The sequence below is a fragment of the Pelodiscus sinensis genome, chromosome 31 (assembly GCF_049634645.1).
Source record: "Pelodiscus sinensis isolate JC-2024 chromosome 31, ASM4963464v1, whole genome shotgun sequence".
NCBI classification, from domain to species: Eukaryota; Metazoa; Chordata; order Testudines; family Trionychidae; genus Pelodiscus; species Pelodiscus sinensis.
In genome coordinates, this window is record NC_134741.1 from 5,433,383 (window position 1) to 5,459,243 (window position 25,861).

Consider the following 25,861-nt stretch of genomic DNA (forward strand, 5'->3'; position numbering starts at 1 on the left):
GGGCTCATTGCTGGGCCTTGGGGTGAAGCATTAAACCAGCCCCCTCATGCGGGGCCTGTGAGTGTTGCTGTCCCTGCTGTACAGACAGGGCCATGGAGACAGGGAGAGGTTCACTGAATGGGCCAAGGTCACCCAGCGAGTTAGAGCCCAGCTCTGCCCCCAGCTCCCTGCCCCACCCACCGACGTGCTGACTCCCTCGCTGCCAGGGGGCTGTTTGCATTGGCCTCTTTTGCTGTCTTTTCTGCTGTGAGACATTGGGACAGTTGGCCAGGGCGTCCCGCAGTTGCCATCTCCCTCTGTGCAGGTGCTGTCCAGAGCCCCGACTAGCAAACGCTGACACTGCTGTTAGGTCCAGACCAGAGGGGAGTGTTTAAGGGTGATTTCGGAAGAAGGGTTTTCTCCCCAAATAACTGCATCTAAACGGTGTTTTTTATTTCATAATAAAGTATTTTGAAATAGCACCCGGACACGATTATGCAAATAGAGCGCGGGATATTTAAATCCCGGTTTCATAAATTTGCATCCCTCTCCTGAAGGAGACTGCAAGTGTCGACATGTCCTGGGTGTTGCAACCTCCCAGTACTCACCTGATGTTCCCTCCCCGCTGCCTGAAGACGTTTGGGAGTCCTCCTGCGTCTCCTGACGCTGCAGGTCATCAGCGTTGTCATCCTGAAGCTGCAGCCGCTGCTTCCCAGGTGTCTCCATCCCAGACTCCACAACTATCCCTGGAGACAGGGGCTCCCCACACCCCGGGATTCGGTCCAGTTCCTCACAGTATGCACACGGGCCCTCACATACCCCTCCCGCAATTCGTTGACCTTGGGTCTGACTTGGTCTAGGATGCAGGAGGGGGGAGGCAAGGTCATCAGCCATTGGGCCATATGTTAGATAATTTCATGGAGGTTAGGTCCATAAAAGCTATTAGCCAGGGGATAAAATGGTGTCTCTGGCCTCTGTTTGTCAGAGGCTGGAGACGGATGACAGGAGACAAATCACTTGATCGTTGTCTTCGATCCACCCTCTCTGGGGCACCTGGTGCTGGCCACTGTCGGCAGACAGGACACTGGGCTAGATGGACCTTTGATCTGACCCAGTATGGCCGTTCTTATGTTTTTATGTTTATAAATGTTGCATTCGTCCACCTGGACTGCCGGGCCTGCAAAGACCCCCCCCCCCCCTTGGATCACCGCTCCAAGAGGGTCTTTATCTCTGGCCCAGACACTGACAGTGCCTGGTGTTTGCTGCCCCCTGCTTGGTCCTGTGATGTGTCCCTGAAGAGGTTTCTGGGGGCTTGTGCCTGGGACATGGCTCTCCGAAAGGAAGAAGTGCTCGATCTTAGGCAAAGGACCCAGAAACACTTTATGGCAAAAACCACAAGGACGGCTCTGGGTCCACATCCCTGGGCCACACAGAGTATCCAGAAGTCACTTCCCCACCTCTCCCTTGGCTGCTCTAGAGCTTAGCCCAAAGTCCGATAAACTCTACTCTCCCACCCAACAACCTCTGGGACTCCTCTCCTGCCCAGCTCCTCACACCATAGAGAGTGCAGGGCAGCCACTACCCCAGCGTCACCACTTCTGGTCTCTGCCTAATAGCCAAGATGTTCTGCTTTACCCAAACCACACAGGCACCCTCTCGCCTCTGGCTAGCCTCATGGCAGATGTAGGATTTCCTAACTAATTTTCCCAGCAACTTCGCAGGCAGGCATTGTTGGTACAGTGGTGAGCATAGCTGCCTTCCAAGCAGTTGACCTGGGTTCAATTTCCAGCCAATGCAGTGTAAAGAGAGAGCATCAAAGCTCCTTGCTGAGCTTTTATTTGAACCCTGAAAAAACTGGCACAAACAGGTCCTGCAGCTGTGGGCTGCCTGTCACCGCTCTTCATCCTCTCCGAGAGCATTCACAGTAATGCGGTTCCTCCCTCACATACCCCTGCCGCAATTCCTTGACCTTGGCTCTGACTTGGTAGGATGCGGGGGTAGGAGGGAGGTGGCCTTTCTTTGCTAGACCATTGGCCATTTGGCCAAAAATGTCGGCATTCCTTCGCATGGACTGCAGGGCCCGCAGAGACTCCTCCTGGGATCACAGCTCCAAGAGGGTCATTATCTGTGGCCCAGACTATGATGGTGCCTGGCGTTTGCTGCCCCTTGCTTGATTTGATTCCCAGCCAATGCAAGGTGGGAAGGGAACAGGCAGCCTCCTGGGGAAGAACTTATTTAACCCTGAACGACAGGCACAAGTGGGTCCCACAGCCAAGGGCTCTCTCTCACTGCTTTTCGTGGGGAGCAGCTCAAACAAAACTAATTTGGCTGTTGTGGGGTCTGCATGGGGCTTGTACCCGTGACCTGGGCATTATTAGCATCAAGCTCTAAACAGCTGAGCCAGCAGGCCCATGAGTAGCCCCACAATAGAGGGAAGAGAAGAGTTTTCCCTGCTATTGGGGGAAGCCAGCCAGGCCAAGGCCCTTTTAGCCCCTGGGTCTGTGCAGGCTGGAGCCTCCTCTTACCAGTTTTCTGGCCTATTTCTTGAAAAGCTCACACTCTTGTGCCTATTTCTCTTTCCCTGTCCATAGCAGGCAGCTGAAGGAGGGAGACAGGGGTAGAACAGTCACCACAGCAAACATATCTGTGGCCAGCACAGGGCTTGAACCCGTGACCTTGGCATTACTAGCTTCATGCACTAACTAATTTTACTAGCCAGCCAACCCAAGCACAGCTCACAAATAGCCCTTTTAGAAAGGCGTGTCCGGCAGCTGAAGGGACGTCTCTGCAGCTGCCAATGGCTCTTCTCTGACAGGGCCACTAGCGACTCACTGTGACGTGGGCTGGCTAGTCCAGCTGGTTTGACATTTGGTCAAGGTGGCTGGTGGTCGACATGGCGCACTGAGACCCAGGGCAAAGAGGCAGCTGGAATCTCTTGCTATCAGCATCTTACCTCCCAGCTTCTTCCCTGTCAGCAGCAGCCACAGCCCCTTTCAGGCCCTGGGTCAGCCCAGCAGTTCCATGGGTGGCCAGGGGAGGCCTCTTCTGTGTCCCAGAAGGACCTGGGAAAATGTGAGCAAAGGAAGCAACAAGGCACCACTGGGAGTTGAACCCAGGCTCTTCTGTTTAGAAGGAGCAAGCTAAGCCATGGTGCCCCCCTCAGGCTGTTGGGTGAAACTGCTCTGTGGCCCCAGACAACACCTTTGACTCCCAAAGTGCAGCAATTTCCTTCCAGCCCTGGCTGTGTCTGCGGCTGAGCTGCACAAAGGAAGATACAAGATCCCTGGGGGGCGGGTCTTTGCCGGATGAACGTGCCTGAGGAAAGAAGCTGGAAGCGCAACAGACACACAAAAGGGGACATGGGACAGTTTGAGTCACACACACGGCAGGTGGCGCAGCACAGCCAGGGACCTTATCCACTCACAGAGCTTCACAGCTTCTCCACGCCCCGAACCCCACCAGGCAAACTGCCCCATGGGCCTTGCCTGCACCATGCTCAGGGCCTGGGGTTTTTCTGTCCTTTTGCCAGACCAAATAACTAGCCTGCCCCCACTGCTCTGGAGTCTCTGCCTCTCATGGGCCTTCTCATCCTCAGGCCCACTTTGTCTCCAGACAGACCCTGCTCTGCTATAGCCACCTCCCTCTGGCTGTCACTCCTGAGCCTTCTAGAGTAAAATGTGCCACTTCATTCTGACTTTGAATACCTGGGCTTTTAGCACTCAGTTCTGCATCTTACACCAGCATTTGCTAGTGCAGGGTCTGAACAACTTCTGCAGAGAGGGAGAGAGCAACTGTGGAGCATTCCTGGTAATTGTTTCAGAGAGCAGAGGAATGTAAACTCTTTGCCAGTGAGAGAAACTGTCACCCCAGATGGGACTTGAACCCACTATCCCTGGCTTAGGAGGCCAGTGCCTTGTCCATTAGGCCACTGGGGCACACAGAGAAACCTGCCAGGGAAAGAAATTCACCCTTCTAAATGGCCCTTCTTCAACTTTTAGCTCCTGATGAAGCCCCTTTGAAGAAGCCAGATACACAGGAAGGGCTGATCACCACCCCTCTGAAAATCAGCTTTCCATGGGTATCTGTAGTTGGCTCCGAGTCATGGGCCTTGACGTCTCGTCTCCCTCCCGAAACCAGGGAAGTGTCTCCCACGGCTGCAGCCTCCTGAGGCTCTATGGCCCTGTCTGTACAGCAGAGACAGCAACACTCACAGCCCCACAGGAGGGCCCCTGGCCTAGCAATGTGGCCCCCTGAGCAGCCTCTGATGTTCCCTGCGTGAGCCCCAGAACCAGCCCTGAGTGAGGGGGAGCAGCTCACACATGCCAAGGGGCTGGCCAGGGGTAGGACATGAGCCTGCAAGGCAGCAGTGACATCACAAGGAACTTTTACAGCACCTCAGCTTATTGGCTGGGAGGCAGTGACCTCACAGAGCAACCTTGTCAACAGCCAGGCAGGACAGGGGCAATTTCAGAGACCCCCATGGCCTGGCTGCCTGGAATCTCCTTTGTGAGATTTTCCCTTGAACTCTATGATTATTCTCTTCACTTTCCTATTGTTTGTCTGTGTGATCGCTGTCTGGATTGTAACTGTTTCTGTCTGCTGTATCATTAATGTTGCTGGCGGAAAATCAACAAAGGTGGTGGAGTATGATTGGTTAGGTAAATCATAATAGTATGTTAGCTTTGGTTAGTAAAATTATATTAAAATAATTGGTTAAGTAGGACTCAATTTTCACTATATAAACTGGGGTCCAAGGAGACCAGGGAGAAGAAGGAAAAGGGGAAACGAGAAGAGGAAGAAGGAGGGAAAGGAAAAGGAAGGAAGAAGACCAAGAAGGAGGAGGGAGACCTGGAAGCAGAACTCACCTCTAAGCCAGCCTCAGACCAGAACAGCCAGGACTCCTCTGCATGACCGGTGAAATGTTTTGCTGAGTGAATTCTGTGGGTCAGGTGGCGTCAGGCCTGGGCACTGAGATTATTTATGAGTTTCCCTGGCTTGCTGTTACTTTGAGCTGTGATGGCCAAGTGGTTGAGGTGTTGGCCTTATAAAATCCAATAGGGTTTTCCTGTGCAGGTTCAAATCCTGGTCACAGCAAAGCCTGTGTAACAGCACATTTATGTTGGAATGAGCTGGTCTTGAATAGTGATTCCAAAATAATTTCTTTCGAACTAGCACGTCTACACTGCAGGGAAACCTCAGGCTCCATAGCGTAGACAAGCTGTCTCAGAAGAATAAGTTAGAATGGCCCCCAAGAGGGGCTAGCTCAAACTAGCAGCAGTGGCGCAGCTACACAGACCTTATTTTGAAACAGCTAATTTGGAACAGGTGTTATTCTTTGTAGAATGAGGTTTGCAGAAGTCGGAATAAGCCGTCTGATACTTCAGAATTATTTCAAAATAACGGAATTGCTGTGTAGACTCTTGCATTGTTGTTGTGGAATACCGGCCATTGTTCCAAAAGAACTTTTGTGTGTGGACAGAACCTGCACAGCCCAAGAAATGTGATTGGCAGCTCCTCCCCACCAGTGTTTTGTCAATTGAAGTGCAGGGCTCTAAAGACATGGGGACCCAAGGCAACCACCTTGGTTGCCTTCTGCTAAGGCCAGGCTGGAGGGGAAAAACTCACTCCTTCGAGCCGGAGTTGAACCAGTGACCTAAGGATTGCTTGCCAAGCACATGCTACAGTCCTCCGCTCTGCCAGCTGAGCTATCAAAGGGTGCCTGAGTATTTCTTCTTTGTCCAGGTTGTCCTTTCTGCAAGTCTCAGGGCAAGAGCTCCCCCAAGTATATGGCGTTGTTGATGAGGGGCAGAGGTGCACAGGGACTGTCACAGGTACTTCACACGCAGACAGACCCCCTGAGTGAAACCTGAGCTAGATCCATCCATGTCACAGCAAAAGGAAGAAAGTTGGGTTCTTCTCATGTGTCTTCTTTGTTCCAGAGTCTCTAGGGGTGCGGAAGGGTCAGGTCTACAAAAAGACAAACCAATTGAATGAACCTTGGTCTAGAAACACCCCTGAGGGTTTCCTTCTGTCTTTGGCCTGGAAAGGTCATCTGTAACAATGTGGTTTCTCTGTAACCCTATTGGAAGGCCTGTAGCTATTCAGTAGGTCTAAGCTAAAGCAGGCTGTTCTGGAAGAGGCTGGGGGTGGGTGACTGAGTGTGGTGGGGACTGTAGAAAAGGACCCAGAAGCCTGATGCTGAAACTCCCCCTCAGTCTGGAGTTTCACACCCTGACGGATCAGAATAAAGGAGCTACAGCCCCACAGCCCAGCCTAGGGATGGCTCAGCCAGTGGGTTAGAAGCCCCGGGACACAGAGAGACTCAGGAGCTGCTCAGAGACAACCAATGGTGAGAAGCAGAACAATTCCCCGAGCAGACGGTTGGTTCTGGCTCATTTGCTGGGACTTAAGGAGAACAACAAAGTCCTGAATCAAGTATCAGAGGGGTAGCCGTGTTAGTCTGAATCTGCAAAAGCGACAAAGAGTCCTGTGGCACCTTATAGACTAACTGAAGTGTAGGAGCATAAGCTTTCGTGGCCAAAGACCCACTTCGTCAGATTCATGAAAGCTTATGCTCCTACACTTCAGTTAGTCTATAAGGTGCCACAGGACTCTTGGTCGCTTTAACAAAGTCCTGAGTCTCCTCCCTGTGACTGGCCCCTGCTCAGCCAATCAGAACTGGGACTAGAACTGGAAGGTTATGTCTACACTGGAAGGCTGTGTCTACACTGGTGGGTTATTACGCAAGAAGGGCCACACTGCCCACTCGCTCTTGTGCAAGAAGTTTTAAAGTAAAGTGTGGTAAGAAAGGGCTTCTTGCGCAAGAGCTCAGGACAGGCGTTTCTTGCACAAGAGAGCATCTACACTGCCATGGATGCTCTTGCACAAAAGCACAGCCCACACACACCAGCATGGATGTGTTCTTACACAAGAACCCAGCAGTGCAGATATAGCCCAAGGGACATTCAGAGACAAAGTCCAGTCCCCTGCCTCACAGCAGGATTAAACACCATCCAGATCAATGTCTCGCCAAAATAGGGAAGCTACCAGAAGTGGGATTTGAGCCCATGCAGACAAATGTCCATTGGATCTTAAGTCCAACACCTTAAACACTCTGCCATCCTGGTGGTGTCAGGAAGAGCAGACATGAGAAAGTTCTCTCTCCAGACAGCCCAGGGACTCGCTCTCAGAGCATCTGCCCATCCCATCCCTGTACCAGGGCTTCTCATCGTGAGGGTGAGAGAGTCGCCCCCTCCCCCCAGTGAGGAGGGAAGCAGGGAAAAGGGAAACCAAACAAGACAAAACCCAACGTCCCCAGGGATTCCGAGGGACAAAGGCCTGGTGGGGAAAATACCCCCCCCCCCCCCACACCCAGTGTTTTCCCTGCCTTGCATTCGGCCAGCCCCCAGGGATCAGGCCAGTGTTTCCCAACCTTTGTGTTTATCTACCATGGACAGGCAAACCCATTCACAAACTTGTGCCAGACCAATAACATTATATTTACATATCTGCATATACATTATGCAAATAACAAATATGGAAATAAACTGTTTCCAGTCCTTAACAGATCAGTGTTTGCAGATATCTACACTTAAAAAATCACAGAAACAATTCCCCTCAGGCTGCTGGAGGGGGCAGCTCCTCCCATGGAGGGACCGGTGCCTGCAGAGGGAGGGGCGCAGGGAGAGGCACCCAGAGAGGCAGGGGGCATTTGGGACACCCTGGTTATAAACTTCAGAAATGTTGGGGCATAGAAGTTGGTGCCCCCAAATGCCACCACCAGTCACCTCTGCCCCCCCTACTCCATGGGGGTGGGGGAGTTGCCGTTGTATCTCCCCCCTTCCTTCTGTACAAGGCCTGCCCTGTGTCTCCCCTCCCCCAGCCAGGCTGCTCTTGCTCCCCCAGTCTCCTCCCAACCTCTCCTGCCCCCTTTCCCTTCCTGTGACCTCCCAGGTTTCTGTCCATTGCACCCCTGCTCCCAGCCACCCCATGCCTGGCATGATCCCCCCAACCTCCCTTCAATGCCTCCTGCCTCCCCTTCCTGCCCCACCTCACACGTCCTTGTTCCCCTTTACCCATCTTATGTGCCCCCACCCCACTTCAGCCCCCTCCCCACCCTCTCTGGGATGGCTCCCCCCGCCCCGCACGAGCTGGTAGCAGCTTCCCTGGCCCCAGCAGCCTGAGAGCAGCCTTGGGCCAGATCCTCTCACTGCAGCCCTGGGAGGGGCAGCTCTCTGGGAAGGGGAGGAGGGCTTCTCCTACCTGACCCCACAAATGCTGCCCACCTTGGGGTGGGGGCTGGGCAGGGACTGTCCAGGCTGGGGGTGCTGCCATGGGAAAGGTTCCCAGGGAGCAGCTTTCTACATCCCACCAGCCCTGCGGGAGATTCCCCCTCCTGCCTGCAGCCCAGGCTCTGGGGACCCAGTGGTGCTGCACCCAATACTGGGGTTGGGGGATCCACCGGGAGCTGGCGCCAGGGGCCCCGCAAGCAGAGGGCAGGAAAGGAGCCAGGCTGAGGCTTTGCAGGGAGCAGGCCGGGGACCTGGCAGGAGGAGGCTCCAGCGAGCACAGAGCCTGCGCAGGGCCAGCCTGCTGGGAAGGGAGCAGGAGCATCCAGCACCATTCAGCCGACACAGGGGAGCTCTGAGACTCCAGGGCAAAGGCCTCCAGCCCCTCAGGCACTGGAGTTAGCTGGCCCTGGAACCAGGCCCCCTGGAGTAGCATTGTGGCCAAGGGGCTCTGACCCACAGGGGGGCTGGCCCCAGAGCCCAGGGCCTGGGAGTCTGGTCAGCAAGTGAGACTCGCCCGTCAGTCCAAGCTGCTTTCTCCCCGGCTGCCGTTCCTGCCTGTCCCGTGCCAGCGCCGCACGCAGGCCAGTGGGGCAGACGGGGGGTGTCCGTGGGGCCCTGCTCTCAGTCCATCCCTCACAGGCCCTGTGGGCTGCTCGAGGGCTGAGCCCGTCGCCCAGGCCTGGCGCGGGGATGGAACATGGGGCACGTTTCCCCCTGTGAGCGTGTGCGGGGGCAGGAGGGAGCCACACGGGCCCGGCTGAAGGTTTTGTGCTGGGGCTGGAGGCTTGAGCCCGAGCTGTCGGTCTCAGCGGGACTTGCTCCTCCCCCCTCTCCTGCCTTGCTGCCTCCTTTGGCCAGCAGCGCTCAGGGGCAGCCGGGAGAGCCGGCACCAAGGGCAGAGGAGGCCGAGGCACAAGCCCCTCAGAGGGGACAGGCCTGAGGCCTCTGGCTTGCCCAGGCTCACGCCAAGGGGCTTTCTGTGGTGCCGGGCGGGGGAGGGAGGCCAGGCCCAGGCCGGTGGGAGAAGGGGCAGCGCCTGCCAGGGCAGCAAGGGGAGCTGCAGGGAGCAAGACGCGGCGTTTCTGCCTGGATCACTCACGGGTCCTTCTGCGGGTGAAGCGCCTGTGACACCCCTGTGCTGCTGGGTTCTCCTGCCCTGGCTCTTGCCCTGGCACTCGTCCAAGGGCTACCGGGGCAAAGCAGCCTGCCCCAGGCACCTTCCATAGCTCAGCTGGCAGAGCAGAGGCCTGTAGCGGGTGCTCGGCAAGTGCCCTTAGGTTGCTGATTCAACTCCAGCTGAAAGGAGAGATTCTTCTCCCTCCCCCTGGCTGCAGGCCCGGCCTTAGGACCAGGTGGCTGCCTTGGGTCTGTCCCTTTGGGGCCTGGTGCTACAATTGACAAAAAGGTTTTGGGTTTCAGCTGCCAATCAAGTGTCTCAGGCTGCGCAGACCTTGAGTCATGGCAAGAGCTGGAGGGGAATGGGGAACGGCTGCACTTTGGAATGGGAAGGGGGTGTCTGGAACCATAAAGTAGAACAGTTTTAAGGCTGCTTACAAGGCAGGCACCATGGCTTAGTTGGCTAAAGCGCCTGCCTCGTAAGCAGGGGATCCTGGGTTCAACTCCCAGTGGTGCCTTGTTGCCAGGTCAATGGGTCTTTTCTTCCCACCATTCTTCAACATGTAGCTGGAGTTGGTTTTACCTTCAGCTGAGCTTGGTGGTGCCTTCACAGTGGGAGTAGGATAGTAGCAAAGAGCAGGAGGTACCTTAGATGTTTTATTTAGTGAGGCTTAGCTAGACTTGCTAAATCAAGCTGTGGAAGATGGATTGCAGCAGTGATCTCCACCTGAGTGAAGACATGGCCTAATGGTGCAATTAGTTAGATGCCGACACTAACAGCCGCACTGCTGGTAACTCACAGAGGCTACATCTACACTAAGGCTGTGTCTAGACTGCATCCCTTTTCCGTAAAAGGGATGCAAATTAGACACATCGCAATTGCTAATGATGTGGGGATTTAAATCCCCCCTGCTTCATTTGCATAAAAATGGCTTCCACTTTTTTCCGGCTTGGAGCTTTGCCGGATCTTTCAGAAAATAAACCCTTAAAATAAGGATTAAGGGATCTTTTGGAAAAGGTTTTATTTTCCAAAAGATCTACGTCTAGACTGGTGCTTTTTTCCAGCAAAGCTCCGAGCCTGCGTGTTGCACAACACTGGTAGGAGACATGGAGGGTCAATTGACACCTGCAGCCTCTCAGAACAACCTGTCTCGACCCCCAAGTCCTAGCCCTTCCCTCCACCCTTACTGGGGTCTGCTGGGAATTGCCTGGATGCCAACCCACCCCAGTGTCAGCCTAAGGATTGTCTGGTCTGTAAAAGCTGCATCCTGGAAATGAGGAAGCAGCTGAAGTGACTCTGGTGGGACTTGAACCCACAACCTTTGAATGTCTAGCTAGGCTCACATTAACCAGTGCAGCTTAGAAGTCCAACATGCTTTCCATTGCACCACAGAGCCCTATGGACTGTCAGCATTGATATCTCCACTCTCTGCTTTGCAGCATGGCAATTGTTGGGGGAAAAGAAAGGGGAGCCACGTCTGTCTCTTTTGGGAGAGCAGGTAGGAGGGGCCACTGAGCCCCCAGCAGTGAAAACTAGGAACCAGGACAAAGGTGCAGTTGAAGAACATGGGCATCAATCCCACTACTTTTTGCACACAAAATAAGGGGTTTCCCATTTGAGCTAACTTCCCTGCATGGGAACACATCCCCTGCTCCACCCATCTTCTTCTAGACCCCACAAGGTCTCTGTGGCAGCCTGAGGCTCCTTTCTGAAAGGGCCACTTGTGGGACTGACACCCGTGGGCCGGCTAGCTTGGAGGTTTAGGGGACGTGATGCTCAAAGCACACTGACGCGTCTTAAGAGCAAGCCCCTTATTTCAAACCATAACGGGCTCGCTATTCCGACGTCCCTGCAAACCTCATGGCGCGAGGAGTGAGAGGCATTGCGGAACAGCGATTTATTTGGAACTAAGTGCTGTGTAGCCAGCGCCAAATTACAAAATAAGCTATTTCAAAATTGACTTGAAATGAGCTACACAATTGTATCACTTATCTTGAGCTATGGGACACACCCCTAGTGAGTTAGAGCCCAGCTCTGCCCCCAGCTCTCTGCTCCACCCACCCACGTACTGACTCCCTCGCTGCCATGGGGCTGTTTGCATTGGCCTCTTCTCTCTCTAGCCAGGCTTCAGCCAGGACTGAGACTCAGGCAGGAGAATGTGACCCGGCTCCCTGCACCTGGGCCCTGCATTGCTCATCCCTTCAGAGACACTTGCTAGTGGAGGAATAAATCACAGTCACATGAGTGTAGATTATGAAACTTTGTAGTTGTTGTTGCCTTGGAAACTCCCCACAGACCTTCCCCTGGGGGTCCCGGGCAGCCCACTCACACTGCACAGCTCACTTCAAGGTTAGGGTGATGTGTAGACGCACCCATCCTGTTGAGGACCAGCCTGCGGGGGGAGGTTCTGGCCACTTCCTTTCCTTGTCTCTCTCAGACTGTGTCTACATTCCAGGGCTACGTCTACACTGCAGGCTTTTTGTGCAAGAGCAGATGTTCTTGCGCAAAAACTTGCAGAGCATATACACTGCACGTGCGTTCTTGCACATGTAAATGTATAGTACAGCATCAGACAACAGGGCTTCTTGCACAAGGGTTATTCCTCTCCCCACCAGGAAGAAGCCCTCTTGCGCTATAACTCATCCACAAGGAGGCAGTGTGGAAAGCCAACAGGGGTTTCTTGCTCAAGAAAGCCCTATGGCTAAAATGGCCATCAGAGCTTTCCTGTGCAGGAGAACGTCCACACTGCCCTGAGCGCTCTTACAGAAAAGCACTTCTCTTGTGCAAAAGCACATGGGAGTGTGGACACACTGTTGTGCAAGACCTTTTGCACAAAACAGTTCTTGAGCAAGAAGTCTGCAGGGTAGGTGTAGCCAGCCCCTCTCTCCAGGGAACTGCAGCCCCTCGGACCAGGCAGCTCCTCCCAGCATTCAGGAGGCACCAGGATGAGAAGAAACCGTCTGACACGGTGCTGCCAGGGAGGGGCCTCACTGCTAGTCACTGTTCCTGTTCCAGGAGTGGAGCGAGTTTTGCCCTGGGCACCAATATTGAGGGTGTGGGCCCCTGTTTTTGTGTGAGCCCCCATGGCACCCATTGGCTCCTGCTGGGGGGTGGAGGGTCCCCTGGTGCCATAGCTCTTCCTGGGGAGAGGTGGAGAGACCCCTGGTCCAGTATTTCCTGCTATGGAGAAGTAGAGGTAGCCCATTCCCTATAGCTCCTGCCAGGGGGGACCCTGAACCCTTATCTCCTGATGCGGTTTCAGTTTTCCCTGGCGGATGCTCCAGACATGAGGGATGCCAGTGCACTGGCCCAGCCCGGGCCAGCAGTGATGGTTTTTACACATGCAGGGAAATGCCCTGGCTTCTCCCCCTCACAGAGCTGCCGCCTCTCCGGGAGGGGGATGAACTGCAGGTGCGGGACAGCTCCCTGCCAGCAGGGACAGCAGCCAAGGAACCAAATATCTCTGGATCTGCAGCCAGTGTTGGGAACTGGGCAGGGAACAGGAGGCTTTTGTGTCACACACGTCTCTGGTAGGACGGACCCTCACTGAGCCCAGACTGTGACTGGTCCTAGCCAGGAATGTGTCCGGGGCTGGTTTGTGACACTCTAAGGCCGTGTCTACACTGGGCGTAAGAGCGACGCTGCCGCAGTCGATGTTCCAGGCTCTAGGGAAGACCGGCTGATTGGAACTGAGCTGTGCAGAGTCTTGTAAAGGGAACCGCAACTTCTCTGGGTATTTGTCAAGTTTTAGATGAGGGTTTAACAGAAGGAACGTTGTGGGCTCTGGGACAAGGAGGGTGGGACAGCAAACGTGGTCACAGGCAGGGGAATTAGCTCGAGTGGTAGAGCGCTCGCTTTGCATGTGAGAGGCAGTGGCATTGATGCCCACGTTCTCCAGTGACAGATATTTGCTTTTTCCTTTGTTTTACAGGCACAGCCAACAAGGCGGCTAAGTGCTTCTAGGGGCCTCTTTGCAATAGTCAGTGGGCTGGTTTCTGCAGTGCAGGGGGTGTCACTTTTGCCCGGCATAGAAAAGTTTCCTCGCTAAAAGCCAGACAGGCAAAGTCTTGCCTGTAACACCAGGAGGAGGGGATTCACTTGCCTGGGGAGGGCAGGAACAGACCAGCACTTGGCTGCCAGCTGTTTGCACATCTGGACACAGAAGCATCCTCAGCCTTGGTTCTACCAGGCACTTTCTTTTCAGCTCACAGCAAACTGCCTCCCAGCTGTGGGTGAGGCTGAGTGTGAGTGAAACCAGCTGCACTTTGGATGATTTTGTTAATTGTTTAAAAAGCCTCAGGCACCTCTTCTGCCTGGGGAAGTGTCTGTAATAGACGCCTAGTGTGATATCACTCTGGGGTTTTACCCCTTTAACCTCACCCAGAGACTCCTGAAAAGTCTCCTGTGTCCATCTCCACCTCAGGCCAAGTGTTCGCATGTTTCATAGATAAGGAAACTCCTCCTCCCTTTTGTCCTGCCAATCCTTCCTGAGCAAGCTGTGTCCTTCTGTGCCAATATACCAATAAAGGGTATTATCCCACCACGTCCCTGTGATACCAACTGCTTCCTGCTTATTACACATCATCCTGTGTGTCTGTACCAGCATCTAAGACACAGATTAGATTTTGCTTCCCAGTGGTCCCTCGTCCCTCCTTTATCTCTGCAGTTACAGCCCCTGCTCTCTCCCATTTCTGGCCCATCCCCCAGGTGTCCATGTTGTTCACTTACCTGTGGGCTTTGGGCACCTGCCCCCATCAAACCTAGTTTAAAGCCTCCTCACTAGGTTAGCCAGTCTGGACCCAAATACTCTTCCCTTCCTTGACAGGTGAACCCCGTCCCTGCTGAGCAGCCCTTCCTGCAACAGCATCCCATGGGCAAGGAAGCCAAAGCCCCCTGCCCACGCAGCTGTAGCTTTCTGTGCCCAGGGAGCCAGACACCGCTTGGGTTCGATGGCTGGAGGGAAGTGGGGAATGGCTGCACTTTGGGAGTCAAAAGTGTTGTCTGGAAACATAAAGAGCCATTTTAAAGAGTCTTTGGAGGAGGGCACCATGGCTTAGCTGGCTAAAGCACTTGCCTCATAAACTGGAGATCCTGGGTTCAAGTCCCAGTGGTGCCTTGTTGTAACCTTTGCTCACATTTACTTATGCCCTTCTGGGACACAGAAAAGGTCTCTCCTGGCTGGCCACCCATGGAACTGCTGGTTCAGGAAAAGTCTGAGGGGAGAGGCTAAAAGCCTGGAGCCAGTGCAGAGGTGACTGGCACAGCAGGGCTCTAACTGCAACTGCTGGGACAGGAGAGCCAGCTCCACACACCCTTGTGATTCCCTGGGGGTGTCAGCACCTAGAGAGCTTGAGGGTTCAACCTCTGCAGCCATGGAGAGTCAGGGCATGTGGGCATCAGGTGCTTCTCACTTGTTGTTTCCTTCTTCCCAACACTCCTCCCCACTCAGCCTTTTCCTGAACCAGCAGTTCCATGGGTGGCCAAGGGAGGCCTCTCCTGTGTCTCAGAAGGGCATAAATAAATGTGAGCAAAGGTTACAACAAGGATCTCCTGTTTATTAGGCAAGTGCTTTAACCAGCTAAGCCACGGTGCCCTACTCAGACCCACCTCTAAACTGTTCTACTGTATGGTCCCAGACAACACCATTGTCTCGCAAAGTTCGTCCATTCCCCATTTCCCTCCTGCCTTCCCACCCTGGCGGTGTCTGGCTCCCTGGGCACAGAAGGCTACAGCTCAGTGGGCAGAGGCTGTAACGTGCTCACCTCCCCCAGCCACTGGGGCTGTACAGTTGCCCTTGAGGTTCTGCAGGGTTGTGGGAGGGCGAAATGCAGCAAACTTTGATTTTCTGGCTTGTAAACCCCTTGGTCTCAGGGTTTAGGTTGGAGTCCCCAGGTGGGAGCCTGGCCTCCTTCAGTTTGGTCCCTTCCTGAGGGCACAAAATTGACAACAGAGAATTCATTTGCCCCGCAGCAATCTCTGTTGGTTAAAGGGTTAGCAACTGAATATTTGCTCAAGTTTAAGTGCGGCAGCAGAAATCCTTGTTAAGCGTGTTTCTGTGGTGTAGTGGTTATCATGTTTGCCTGACATATGAAAGGTCCCTGGTTCAAAGCCAGGCAGAAACACAGGGTCTTCTCTTATTGCTGTTCCTCTAGGTGCCCACAAGGCAGTTTCAGGGCCTGCCCCCTGGTGCAGGGCTGGGTGGCCTGTGTGCTGGCTTTCAGGAGCATGTGGGAGAGGTAAACAGGTTAGGCTGAGATGGGAAGAGGCAGGGCTGGGGCTGAGAGTTCTCAGCAGTCCCTTACCTGGGACCAGGTCATTGCAGCCACTCAGTCCAGGGCCCACCCTGGAAGTGCCACTACTGACACAAAGCCACATAACATCCTGCCTCATGTCCAGACCCCAGCCACCCCATTTCCCACCCAGCACCCCCAGCTTCCTTTGACACCCTCCCTTCTTCCTGCTCCCCCCACCCTGCTCCTGCATCCACGTTCCTTCTGCTCCCTCTCTCCTGGCCACACATGGCTCCTTGGTGCTTCTCAAGCCAGGCCCTGCAAGAAGCCACCAGGGCAGGAACCAGCCCTTGGAGCTCGGCTTGCACCGGATCTGGGAGTTTCCCACCACATCTCACCTGAGAAGAGGTGACTTGTTCTCCTTCCTTCTGACCTTACGTTTCTGTTCCCTTCAAAGGTCTCTGCTGCCTCGGGACCTGCCTCCTCAGGACGCTGCCCCTCTGCCACTGGGCTGGGGTGCCACTGGGCTGGGGTGCCACTGGGCTGGGAGTGGGAGACTCCATAGTCTCTGCACTTGGGCTGAGAAGTCTCACTGGGACTCGTCTGTTGATGGCATTAGTCAGCCCGATGGCCAGCCGGATCCATTCCGTAGCACTGCCCAAGAGGGAGCTTTACAAGTGCCCGGTGTCCATTGGTATTTTCTGGGGCTCTGTGTAGGGGATTGGGCTTGTCCATCTTTTCCACGGGAAATGCCTCTTCTTTGGAACAGCAGCTCACACGAGTTCATGGAACTTCTTCTTCTCAGCTTGGGAAAGGGACGACTAAAGGGTGAGGGGAAAGATATTTGTGCTGTGAAAACAGCAGGGCCCCCAGGGAAACTAGTAAATAATCCCAGTGCCCAGGCCTGATGTTACCTGCCCCCACACAATTCACACGGCAAACCTGGCTCCCCGAGCACAGGGCGAGTCTGGGGGCTCATTGCTGGGCCGTGGTGTGAAGCAGCAAACCAGCCTCCTCCTGTGGGGCCTGTGAGTGTTGCTGAATCTGGGCCCCTGCACCTGGGCAATGGCAAACAAAAGATCTGGGGGCCACACAGAGACCCCGCTAGGCTGAGCAGGAAGTGGCTGGGACTTTGCTTTGTCTTTGCCTGTGGGCTTGTCTGTCTGCAGCCTGGAAACCTCCTGGCTCCTCAGACCACTGGTCTGGATGGAGCGTTACCGAAGTCGGAATAATGGAATTGCTGTGTAGACACTCCCATTGTTATTGCAGTGTAATGGCCGTTATGCCCAAGGAACGCTGCTGTGTAGATGCAGCCTAAGAGAAATGCTTTCATGAGCATGTGGGAGGAGCAAGGGCTCCTACAATGTCAGGGGAGATGGGGAAATGAGGTCACCTCTCTAGATATTAAACAGAAGATATGTCAGGAGTGGGATTTGAACCCACGTCTCCATTTGGGGACCAGAACGCCCAACTGAGGGAAAGACAAGTCCTTGAGTCTGACGAAGTGGCAGCCTCACAAGGGGGCCATGGGGGGGGGTATTAAGTGCCAAAGTAGCTCGGTGGGAAGAACGTTAGACTGAAGATCTAAAGGTCCCTGGTTCAATCCCAGGCTTTGGCAAAAGCCTTTGCCCTTGAGGCTTATCCCTTGTTTGGCTTCTCTGTGAAGAGCCCAGCTGTGCCTCCCGAGAGGGCTTCGTCTGCCCTGCAGCTCCACCTTGGAGCCAGCAAGTCCTGCCCCTCCTCTGCCAGGGAAGGAAAAAGTTCACTTTTGAGCAGCATCAAACCAGCCCCCTAAGAAGGCCAGCTGAGCTCCTCTCTCCCTGCTGCTTTGTCCACCTTGGCAGGAACAGAATCCGGGACTCACCCAATCAGGCCAGTGCCCAGTAACCCCAGACAGACGTGCACATCCGCACGCTGGCAGCAGCTGTTGTGGGACTCTGCAAATCCACCACTGGACCTGAGTCCCCACATGCCAGGCAGCCCAAGGGAGGGCTCTGGGGTCTCAAGCAGAACAGAGTCGGGGGGGGGAGGGGCTCTCAAAGCAGGGGAAGTTCGGGGGCTTGTTGCTGGGCCGTGGGGTGAAGCATCAAACCAGCCCCCTCCTGTGAGTGTTGCTGAATCTGGGCCCCTGCACCTAGGCATTGGGAAACAAAAGGTCTGGGGGCCACACAGAGACCCTGCTGGGCTGAGCAGGAAGTGGCTCTGGGGCTTCTCTTTGTCTTTGCCTGTGAGCTTGTCTGTCTGCAGCCTGGAAACCTCCTGGCTCCTCAGGCCACTGGTCTGGATGGAGCATTACCGAAGTCGGAATAATGGAATTGCTGTGTTGAGGCTCCCATTGTTATTGCAGTGTAATGGCCGTTACGCCCAAGGAACGCTGCTGTGTAGATGCAGCCTCAGAGAAATCCTAAGCAAGCGCTTCTACAATGGCAGGGGAGACCCACATCTCCATTCAGAGACCAGAGCACCACACTGAGGGAAAGACAGTAGCTTGAGTCTGGCGCCTTAGACCACTTGGCCATCCTGACACATACACTGGCTTTTTCCTGGACATTGTAATCAAACCAGCGCCTAGGCATTGGGAAACAAAAGGTCTGGGGGCCACCCAGAGACCCTGCTGGGCTGAGCAGGAAGTGGCTCTGGGACTTCTCTTTGTCTTTGTCTGTGGGCTTGTCTGTCTGCAGCCTGGAAACCTCCTGGCTCCTCAGACCACTGGGGTGGGTGTGGCAGTGACATCACAAGGACCTTTTGCAGCCCCTCAGCTTATTGGCCTAAAGGAGGTTGGGAGGTGATGACCTCACAGAGGGTCCATGACAATGGCCAGGTGGGACAGGCTGCAGGGCAGGGGCCATCTCAGAAATGCCCCCCTGACTTTGCTGCAGGGAGTCTCCTTCTTGAGATTTGCCCTTGAGGCCAGAGAGGGAATGAGGGTCACAAGCACGAGTGTGAGGAGGAGCCTCGTTGGAGCCTTCTCCTTTCCCACGACTAACTGACCTAGAAGACAGACGTCCCCGCGGAGAAGGGAAGAGTCACCAAGAAGTTTGGCCTTTGTACACTAGGGGAATTAACTCAAGTGGTAGAGCGCTTACTTCGTATGTAAGAGACAGAGGGATCAAGACCCACATTCTGCAATGTTGCGTGGTCCCTATTTTTTTCACAATCAGAGCCATCCAGAGGGCAAAGAGCCTCCAGTCACCTCTCTCTCTTCCTACTCATTCACCTCAAAAGCCAGCCACGGCTTAGTTCCAAATCTGTAAACCTCATCGCACAAGGGATAACGCCTCTTCCGAAATAACTAGTTGAAATAGTGGTAGTGTGGATGCTCCACTGCTGCTATTTCAAAATAGCTCCTGCCCAGGGCCATTCAAAGTAATTACTCCCCAGTGCCTCCTGGGGATCTAAGTCAAAGTAGAGTGTCATTTTAACCATAGGGGCTTCTTGCGTAAGAAATTCATGTTGCCTGTCTACACTGCGCTCTTGTGGGGAGAGGAATAACCCTTCCAGAAGAAGCCCTGTTTTCTGATGCTCTACTGTCAATTTACTTGTGCAAGAATGTGTGTGCAGTGTAGACACACTGCAAGTTTTTGCGCAAAAAGCCTGCAGTGTAGACATAGCCCCCAAGAGGGATTGCGGCAGAAATCTCTACCTGAGTGAAGACATGGCCTAATGGTGCAATTAGTTAGATACTGACACTAACAGCCCCACTGCTGGTAACTCAGCTGTTGCCCTAGGAAGGGGTGTGGCCAAAACACAGGCCTTGCTGTGAGCAGGATTTGAACCTACACAGGGTAACCCTATTGGATTTCAAGTCCAACACCTTAACCACTTGGCCATCACAGCTTTGGGCAATATTGAGACAGGTAAACTGGTAAATAATTGTTACATAAGACCTAATGTCAGCTGCCATAGAATTCACACAGCAAACCATTTAAACAGCTGTGCAGAGGAGTCCTGGCTGTTCTGCTCTTAGGCTGCTTTGGAGGTGAGTTCTGCTTCAAGGTCTTCTCTCCTCCTGCTTGGTCTTCCTTTCCCTTTTCTTTCTTCTTCTCTTCTCCCCTTTTCTTCTTCTTGCTGGTCTCCTTCTTGGACCCCAATTTATACAGAGAAACTCAATACTGCTTAGTTCTTCCTTAACCAGTTATTTTAGTATAATTTCACTAACCAATCTGAATATACTGTAACAGAATGACCTAAGCAATCATACCCCACCGCCTTAGTTGATTTACACCACACAAAGTCAATCACACAGCAGTCAGAAACAGACCCAAACCAGACTATCACACAGACAAACAATAGGAAAGTGAGGACAAGAATCATAGAATACCAATTGCACAACCACAGCTATTGGTAAGCAGTCTTACGCCAGACAAAACACTGGTAATTAAGTTTTCTCTACCCACCTTGAGATCTCCTTCTTGCCTGGTGACAGTGGATGCCACTAGGATAAGAGCCCTTCTCACAGCCTAGTGTGACACTATTTCAATGTCATTTAGATGGAATGTGAGCATGTGACTCCAGGCTTTACAGCTAATTGCTGCTGCTCTTCAGTCTGGCTGTAGAAGAAGGCTTTAGTTTAGACCTACTAAATAGCTATAGGCCTTACCATAGGGTTACAGAAAAACCACATTGTTACATAGGACCTTTCCAGGCCAAACACAGCAGGATCCACAAGCACCAATAAAGGAAGGTAAATGCAACTGCGAAGGGACTTGAACCCTCAATCTTCTGATCCGAAGTCAGACGCCTTATCCATTAGGCCACACAGTCTTGCCTTACATAGAATTGGACTTCTTGAAATGTGTGGGTAGGTAAAAGTCTCCCTAGTCCATCAGGTTTTATTATTTTCCTTGTTTGACGGTTTAGAAATCACGTCTGAGCTGGTGAATTATTCTTATTTTGTGTAACTAAGGATTGCAGCCCAGGGATTTTTCCTGAGTCTATGTTACTTCACGGCTATCTACCACCTAGGCTATCTCCATACTGCATCTCTCTTCCCCAAAAGCTCATGCAAATGAAGTGTAGATTATCTTATTGCCATGCTCATTTGCATAATTAATTGGGGCCCGTTTTTGCCCCCCCCCCCCAACCCCACCAGCAGCAGCAGAAAGCCAAAGGGAACAAAGAGCAGAAGTGCCGGAAGCTGGTGGGGGAGCCCTCTCCCTCTGAGTTTGATTTGGCGAATCTCAGATGGACTTGCTAAATCAAACTCCAAAAGATGGATTGTGGCCATTCCTCCCCAGCTGGACGTGGTTCTTGTTCTTCTACACAGCACAGACCATGGAACACAGGCAGCACTTTCCCAATGGGGCTAATTCTGCTCCACCTGCAAGTTGTCTCTGGGATGTGGCCCAGGAGCTTTCTGCCCAGTGGAGAGATCAAGTAGGAGAGGGAGGGGCCACAGGAGGCTCTTAGTCCCCTGGCCGGCTCTGCCTGTGAAAGGGGAAGTGAGGATTCCACTATCACTGGGGAATATGGATCCCCCTGCCTTGCACAGAGTGAGTGAGTGCTCTGCCGCTTGAGCTAATTCCCCCACCCGCGAGCTGTTTGCCTGCCCCACCCCCCTCGTTCCAGAGCCCACAACGTGCCTTCAGCCGCCTGAGGCTCCTTTCTGAAAGGGCCATTCGTGTGGCTGTTTCCCGTGGCCGGGTGGCTCTGCTGGCCGTCGATGGGGGGAAGAGAACAGGCAGCAAGACCCGACTGGCAGGAGGGTCTGGCTGGCAGGGAGAGTTTAGCTGCTGCTGTAGCTGAGGCAGCTCCATGTGCAGAGTCCTGAGTCCCTGGCTGGGGAGGGTCATTAAGTAGCTGCTGGGCTGCCACACAGCTTAGAGGGAACCTGGGGTCTGGCTTGGGAGTGAGGGGCCCTGTGGGGCTGGGAGAGACTGTAATGCTTAAACAAAGCACACGAGATCTTTTATAGGGGAGAAGGCAGCACGTCGCATGGGTTGAGAACACAACAGTAGCATCTGCTTTTCAGTCACCCAACCACCGACACACACACACACACACACACACAGAGTCCTGCCAGATGATGTTATAGTCACCAGTCCAGAGTCTGAATCAATCTACTGGACAGCCAGACTGATCGCAGAGGGGAGCCAGGCTCTGTCAGTCGAAATCCGATGCTCCTGGAGTTGTTGGCAAGACGAACCTAAAGTTCCATGACAAGCACCCTGCTTTTATAACCCTTTCCTCTGTTGAAGTCCATGGTTTTGCTGTGTCAGTCTGTGTCCGGTGTGTTTTCTTTTGAAGTTACGATTCCAAACATCTCCGAGAGTTATCCTGTCCTGCATTTAATCGATTGTTTTCAGGGATGCCGACCTTCACCTTTAAAGTCGTCAGTTTGCCCTTCGTTAATCATGGATGCACACTTGATGGTTTTTCTGACTCCAGTCAATCTGTCTTCACTTGCATTACTCCCACCTTTCTTGGCCATCTGGCTCTCACGAAGGCCTTCACTCCTCATCTCTTCCAGGCCCACACACTCCTCATTCACACACAAACAGCCCTGCTTGTACAGAGGCCTTCAAAGAAGAATATAAACAATAGTGTTTTATATTGAGCAAATGCAAAAGGCATTGTAAATTAGGCCCTAATCAAACCAATCACACTGAGACTGGAGCCGCCAGCATTCCTCTAATCTCATTAACATGGACACAAGACAAGATTCTGTCTCTCACTTACTAAACCTTAGAACAAAGAAATAGATATTGAACCAAAGGCCTAAAACTCTATCCCTGCCTTAACAGAAATCCCACATTGCTACATCATTAAACCAGAAATACAAATATAAACAGATATCAAATTCTTACTCCAGCCAGACGGCAGGGGCTGCAACTCAGGAGCGAGGGCACCCACCACAGGGCCAGGCTGGCAGGGGCTGCTCAACAGGCGTCAGAGGAATCATGGATCCTGGAGGTGCCCAGGCAGGGAGCAGGGGGCTGCAGATGAGGAGTGAAGGCCCCAGAGGGCTCAGTTGGCAGGGAAGCGAGTCGCACCAGGAGTTTTCCCAACAGGGTTTAGCTGCCCAATTTCCTCCCCACGGTGCCGACCACTTCAGCCACTAGGTCAGCCCAGGAGCTAAGGCACGAAAGGGGGGAGGAAGTGAGTCAAACAGTGCGGGGAGGGAAATGCTGGTCTTGCCTTCCTGGGCAGAGCATGCCTTGTGTGGGGCAGGGCTGCCAAGCACCTGGGAAAGAGAATTAGAGGCCAAGAGAACCGGCTTGTAGCAGCCACAGTAGCTCAGCTCAGTGAGCATTGGACTGGCCATCTAAAGGTCCCGGCTTCAGTCCTGTGTTTTGGCATTTCTCTAGGTGCAGCAGGCTCTTCTCTCTGCCTGTTGAAATGCTGGAGGGCTCTGGAGAAGACATGGCAGCTCCATGGGCAGATCCTGAGCTGCTGGCTGGGCAGGGCTCAGTGAGCAGCTGTGGGGCTGGGCTGCAGGGTGGGGAAAGCGCTGTGGGCTGGCGGTGGATGGGTTCGTGGTTCGCATGGCAGCCAGCCAAGGAGTTAGGCTGGGTTTGTGGATGTTCTTTCCTGCTCCCCTGTCTCTGTTCTCTGACTCGCCCCTTTCCCGTCCCCTGGTCCTGCCCGGCTCTGGCTCCCTCCCAGCCGCCTGGCTGCCTCCCGCATGGGCTGAGCTCAGGGGCCAGGTGGGTGACCTGCTCCACCGACACCTCCCGTCCGTCTGCTCCATCACTCAGTGCATCCCAGGGAGCTGAGTGATTGTGCCCTTGAGTGGCATTCTCAGCCAGCCAATCAGCTTTGTGAGGAGGATCATGGAGCTCAAAGAGCTCTCTTCTTAGGCCAGCAAGGAAGCAGCCAAGGCCCCAACACCAGGGATCCGGCTGGAGACCATGTGGAGGGAGCCGCTGCCTCTCCCCTGTGTAGCCGGCACTTTCCTGAGTGCTAAAAATCCTTCTGTGAGTAACGCTTCTGTTACTGCCAGGCTGAGTCCCAGCAGCTTTCTGCTGGTTTTCGGGGAGACAAAGTAGGAAGCACGAGGGGGCTACTGGAGACATTTAGCCCCCTGGCTGGCTGTACCTTTGTGAAAAGAAAAATAGGGATTTTTTGCCAGAAGTGGAGAAAGTGGGTATTGATTCTACTACCTCTCGCATGCTAAGCAAGCGCTCTACCACTTGAGCTAATTCCCCTGCTGTAACAGCAGGGCCCCTCTTGGAGGCTCTTACCTTCTCCATGGGGACGTCTGTCTTCTAGGTCAGCTAGTCAAGGGAAAGGAGAAGGCTCCAATGAGGCTCCTCCTCACACTCGTGCTTGTGACCCTCATTCTCTCTCTGGCCTCAAGGGCAGATCTCCAGAAGGAGACTCCCTGCAGCAAAGTCATGGGGGGCTCTGAGACTCCCTGCAGCAAAGTCTCTGAGGTTTCCTCTGCCCTGCAGCCTGTCCCACCTGGCCATTGTCATGGACTCTCTGTGAGGTCATCACCTCCCAACCTCCCTTAGCCAATAAGCTGAGGGGCTGCAAAAGGCCCTTGTGATGTCACTGCCAGACTCATCCCTGACCTCCAGGGCTAATGTCCTGCCCCAGGCAGCCCCTTTGCCTGGCTGAGCTGCTCCCAGGGGATGAAAGTGACACATTTCTTACAGGGAATGTTCTTTTGGGCACTACCTTTTGGGCTGGGGTGAGGGTTAAGGCAGGAAGTCTGAGGAGGGGTTGTGATAGGACAGTACCTATGAGAAATTAAAGTGTGGTGTGGAGTGTGAGAGGCTCAAGGCAGGGATTTAGGGATTGTATGTTGGGGGTGGGGCTCAGGGCAGGGGTGAGGATGTGGGAGGATATGGGAGTCAGGGCACAGGATTAGGGATGTGGGGGGGCTTGGGGCTGGGACTGTGTGTGTGTGTGTGTTGAGGGAATCAATGGGACTAGATTCCCAGCTCCCTCTGCTCTGAGCTCCCTGAGGCCCTTTAACACAGAAGAGCTTTCTCTGCAGCGCGCTGAGGAGAGGAACCCCTGAGCCAGTGATGCCGCTTTGCCCACGTTGGCGGGGAGAGAAAGCAGGCCAGTTGCCCAGTAACCCCAGACAGATGTGCACATCTGCACGAGAGCAGCAGCTGTTGTGGGACTCAGGAAATCTCCCCCTAGATCTAATTCCCCACGTGCCAGGCACCAGTCAAAGCCAGGGCTCCGGGGTCTCAAGCAGAGCACTACTGGGGACGGATACGTGTCTATTTGAGGCAGGTTCCTCACTCCCACGTCCCAGACACATAATGTGGCACAAACACCAACGGTCCCTGCACAAAGTGTGTCACAGGGATAAGCGTTAGCCCCAGGAACAAGCATCGCCCTGCAGAAGCGACACCCCTGGTCTGGAGCCAACAAGCCCAGGAGACACCCAGCTCAGGATCCCCAGGTGCACTGACACAGACTCCCTGGCACAGGAGAATCCCAAGCCTCAGTTCTGCCGGCCAGAGTTTTCTCCTCTTCTCTTTCTTGACAGCTCCCTGCAAAACACCCCACAAGAGTGAGTGGGGATAAACCCAGCTGGGCTGTAGAGCGGCTGTTAGATGGGGAAAGAGAGGCGCTCCTGCTGCCTCCCCGAGCAACTCACACATGTAAGAAAACTGCCATTAGAGGTCTCTTCATAGGTGTCAGGATGGCTGAGTGGTCTAAGGCGCCAGACTCAAGGACCTGTCTTTCCCTTAGTTGGGTGTTCTGGTCTCCAAATGGAGGCGTGGGTTCAAATCCCACTCCGGACACATCCTCTTTTCTTAAATCATCTCTTTTATGTCTAGAGAGGTGACCTCATTTCCCCATCTCTCCTGACATTGTAGGAGCCCTTGCTCCTCCCACATGCTCATGAAAGCATTTCTTTTAGGCTGCATCTACACAGCAGCGTTCCTTGGGCATAACGGCCATTATACTGCAATAACAATGGGAGCGTCTACACAGCAATTCCATTATTCTCACTTCGGTAATGCTCCATCCAGACCAGAGGTCTGAGGAGCCAGGAGGTTTCCAGGCTGCAGACAGCCAAGCCCACAGGCAAAGACAAAGCAAAGTCCCAGCCACTTCCTGCTCAGCCCAGCGGGGTCTCTGTGTGGCCCCCAGACCTTTTGTTTGCCATTGCCCAGGTGCAGGGGCCCAGATTCAGCAACACTCACAGGCCCCACAGGAGGAGGCTGGTTTGCTGCTTCACCCCACAGCCCAGCAATGAGCCCCCAGACTCGCCCTGTGCTCGGGGAGCCAGGTTTGCCGTGTGAATTGTGTGGGGGCAGGTAACATCAGGCCTG

The 25,861-nt window shown here is 53.8% G+C and overlaps 1 protein-coding gene and 10 non-coding genes across 11 annotated transcripts in view; 5 read left to right on the top strand and 6 right to left on the bottom strand.

Annotated features, from left to right (window-relative positions):
* Positions 1 to 25,861, bottom strand: part of LOC142821592 (uncharacterized) — a 361,188-nt gene that overhangs the window by 183,463 nt on the left and 151,864 nt on the right. The gene's annotated exons all lie outside the window — the stretch shown is intronic.
* TRNAG-UCC (transfer RNA glycine (anticodon UCC)) lies at positions 1,705 to 1,776 on the top strand. Its single transcript has one exon. It is a non-coding gene; the product is annotated as a tRNA-Gly (tRNA).
* On the bottom strand, positions 3,842 to 3,914 carry TRNAR-CCU (transfer RNA arginine (anticodon CCU)). The gene has a single exon. It is a non-coding gene; the product is annotated as a tRNA-Arg (tRNA).
* On the bottom strand, positions 5,605 to 5,694 carry TRNAY-GUA (transfer RNA tyrosine (anticodon GUA)). Its single transcript is given in 2 exon segments — positions 5,605 to 5,640; positions 5,658 to 5,694. It is a non-coding gene; the product is annotated as a tRNA-Tyr (tRNA).
* Positions 9,831 to 9,904, top strand: TRNAT-CGU (transfer RNA threonine (anticodon CGU)). Its single transcript has one exon. It is a non-coding gene; the product is annotated as a tRNA-Thr (tRNA).
* On the bottom strand, positions 10,679 to 10,783 carry TRNAR-UCU (transfer RNA arginine (anticodon UCU)). The gene is made up of 2 exons: positions 10,747 to 10,783; positions 10,679 to 10,714 (listed from the first exon to the last, which is right to left on the bottom strand). It is a non-coding gene; the product is annotated as a tRNA-Arg (tRNA).
* On the top strand, positions 15,437 to 15,509 carry TRNAV-GAC (transfer RNA valine (anticodon GAC)). The gene has a single exon. It is a non-coding gene; the product is annotated as a tRNA-Val (tRNA).
* Positions 17,163 to 17,235, top strand: TRNAF-GAA (transfer RNA phenylalanine (anticodon GAA)). Its single transcript has one exon. It is a non-coding gene; the product is annotated as a tRNA-Phe (tRNA).
* TRNAS-UGA (transfer RNA serine (anticodon UGA)) lies at positions 19,373 to 19,454 on the bottom strand. The gene has a single exon. It is a non-coding gene; the product is annotated as a tRNA-Ser (tRNA).
* On the bottom strand, positions 20,309 to 20,381 carry TRNAR-UCG (transfer RNA arginine (anticodon UCG)). The gene has a single exon. It is a non-coding gene; the product is annotated as a tRNA-Arg (tRNA).
* Positions 25,219 to 25,327, top strand: TRNAL-CAA (transfer RNA leucine (anticodon CAA)). Its single transcript has 2 exons — positions 25,219 to 25,256; positions 25,282 to 25,327. It is a non-coding gene; the product is annotated as a tRNA-Leu (tRNA).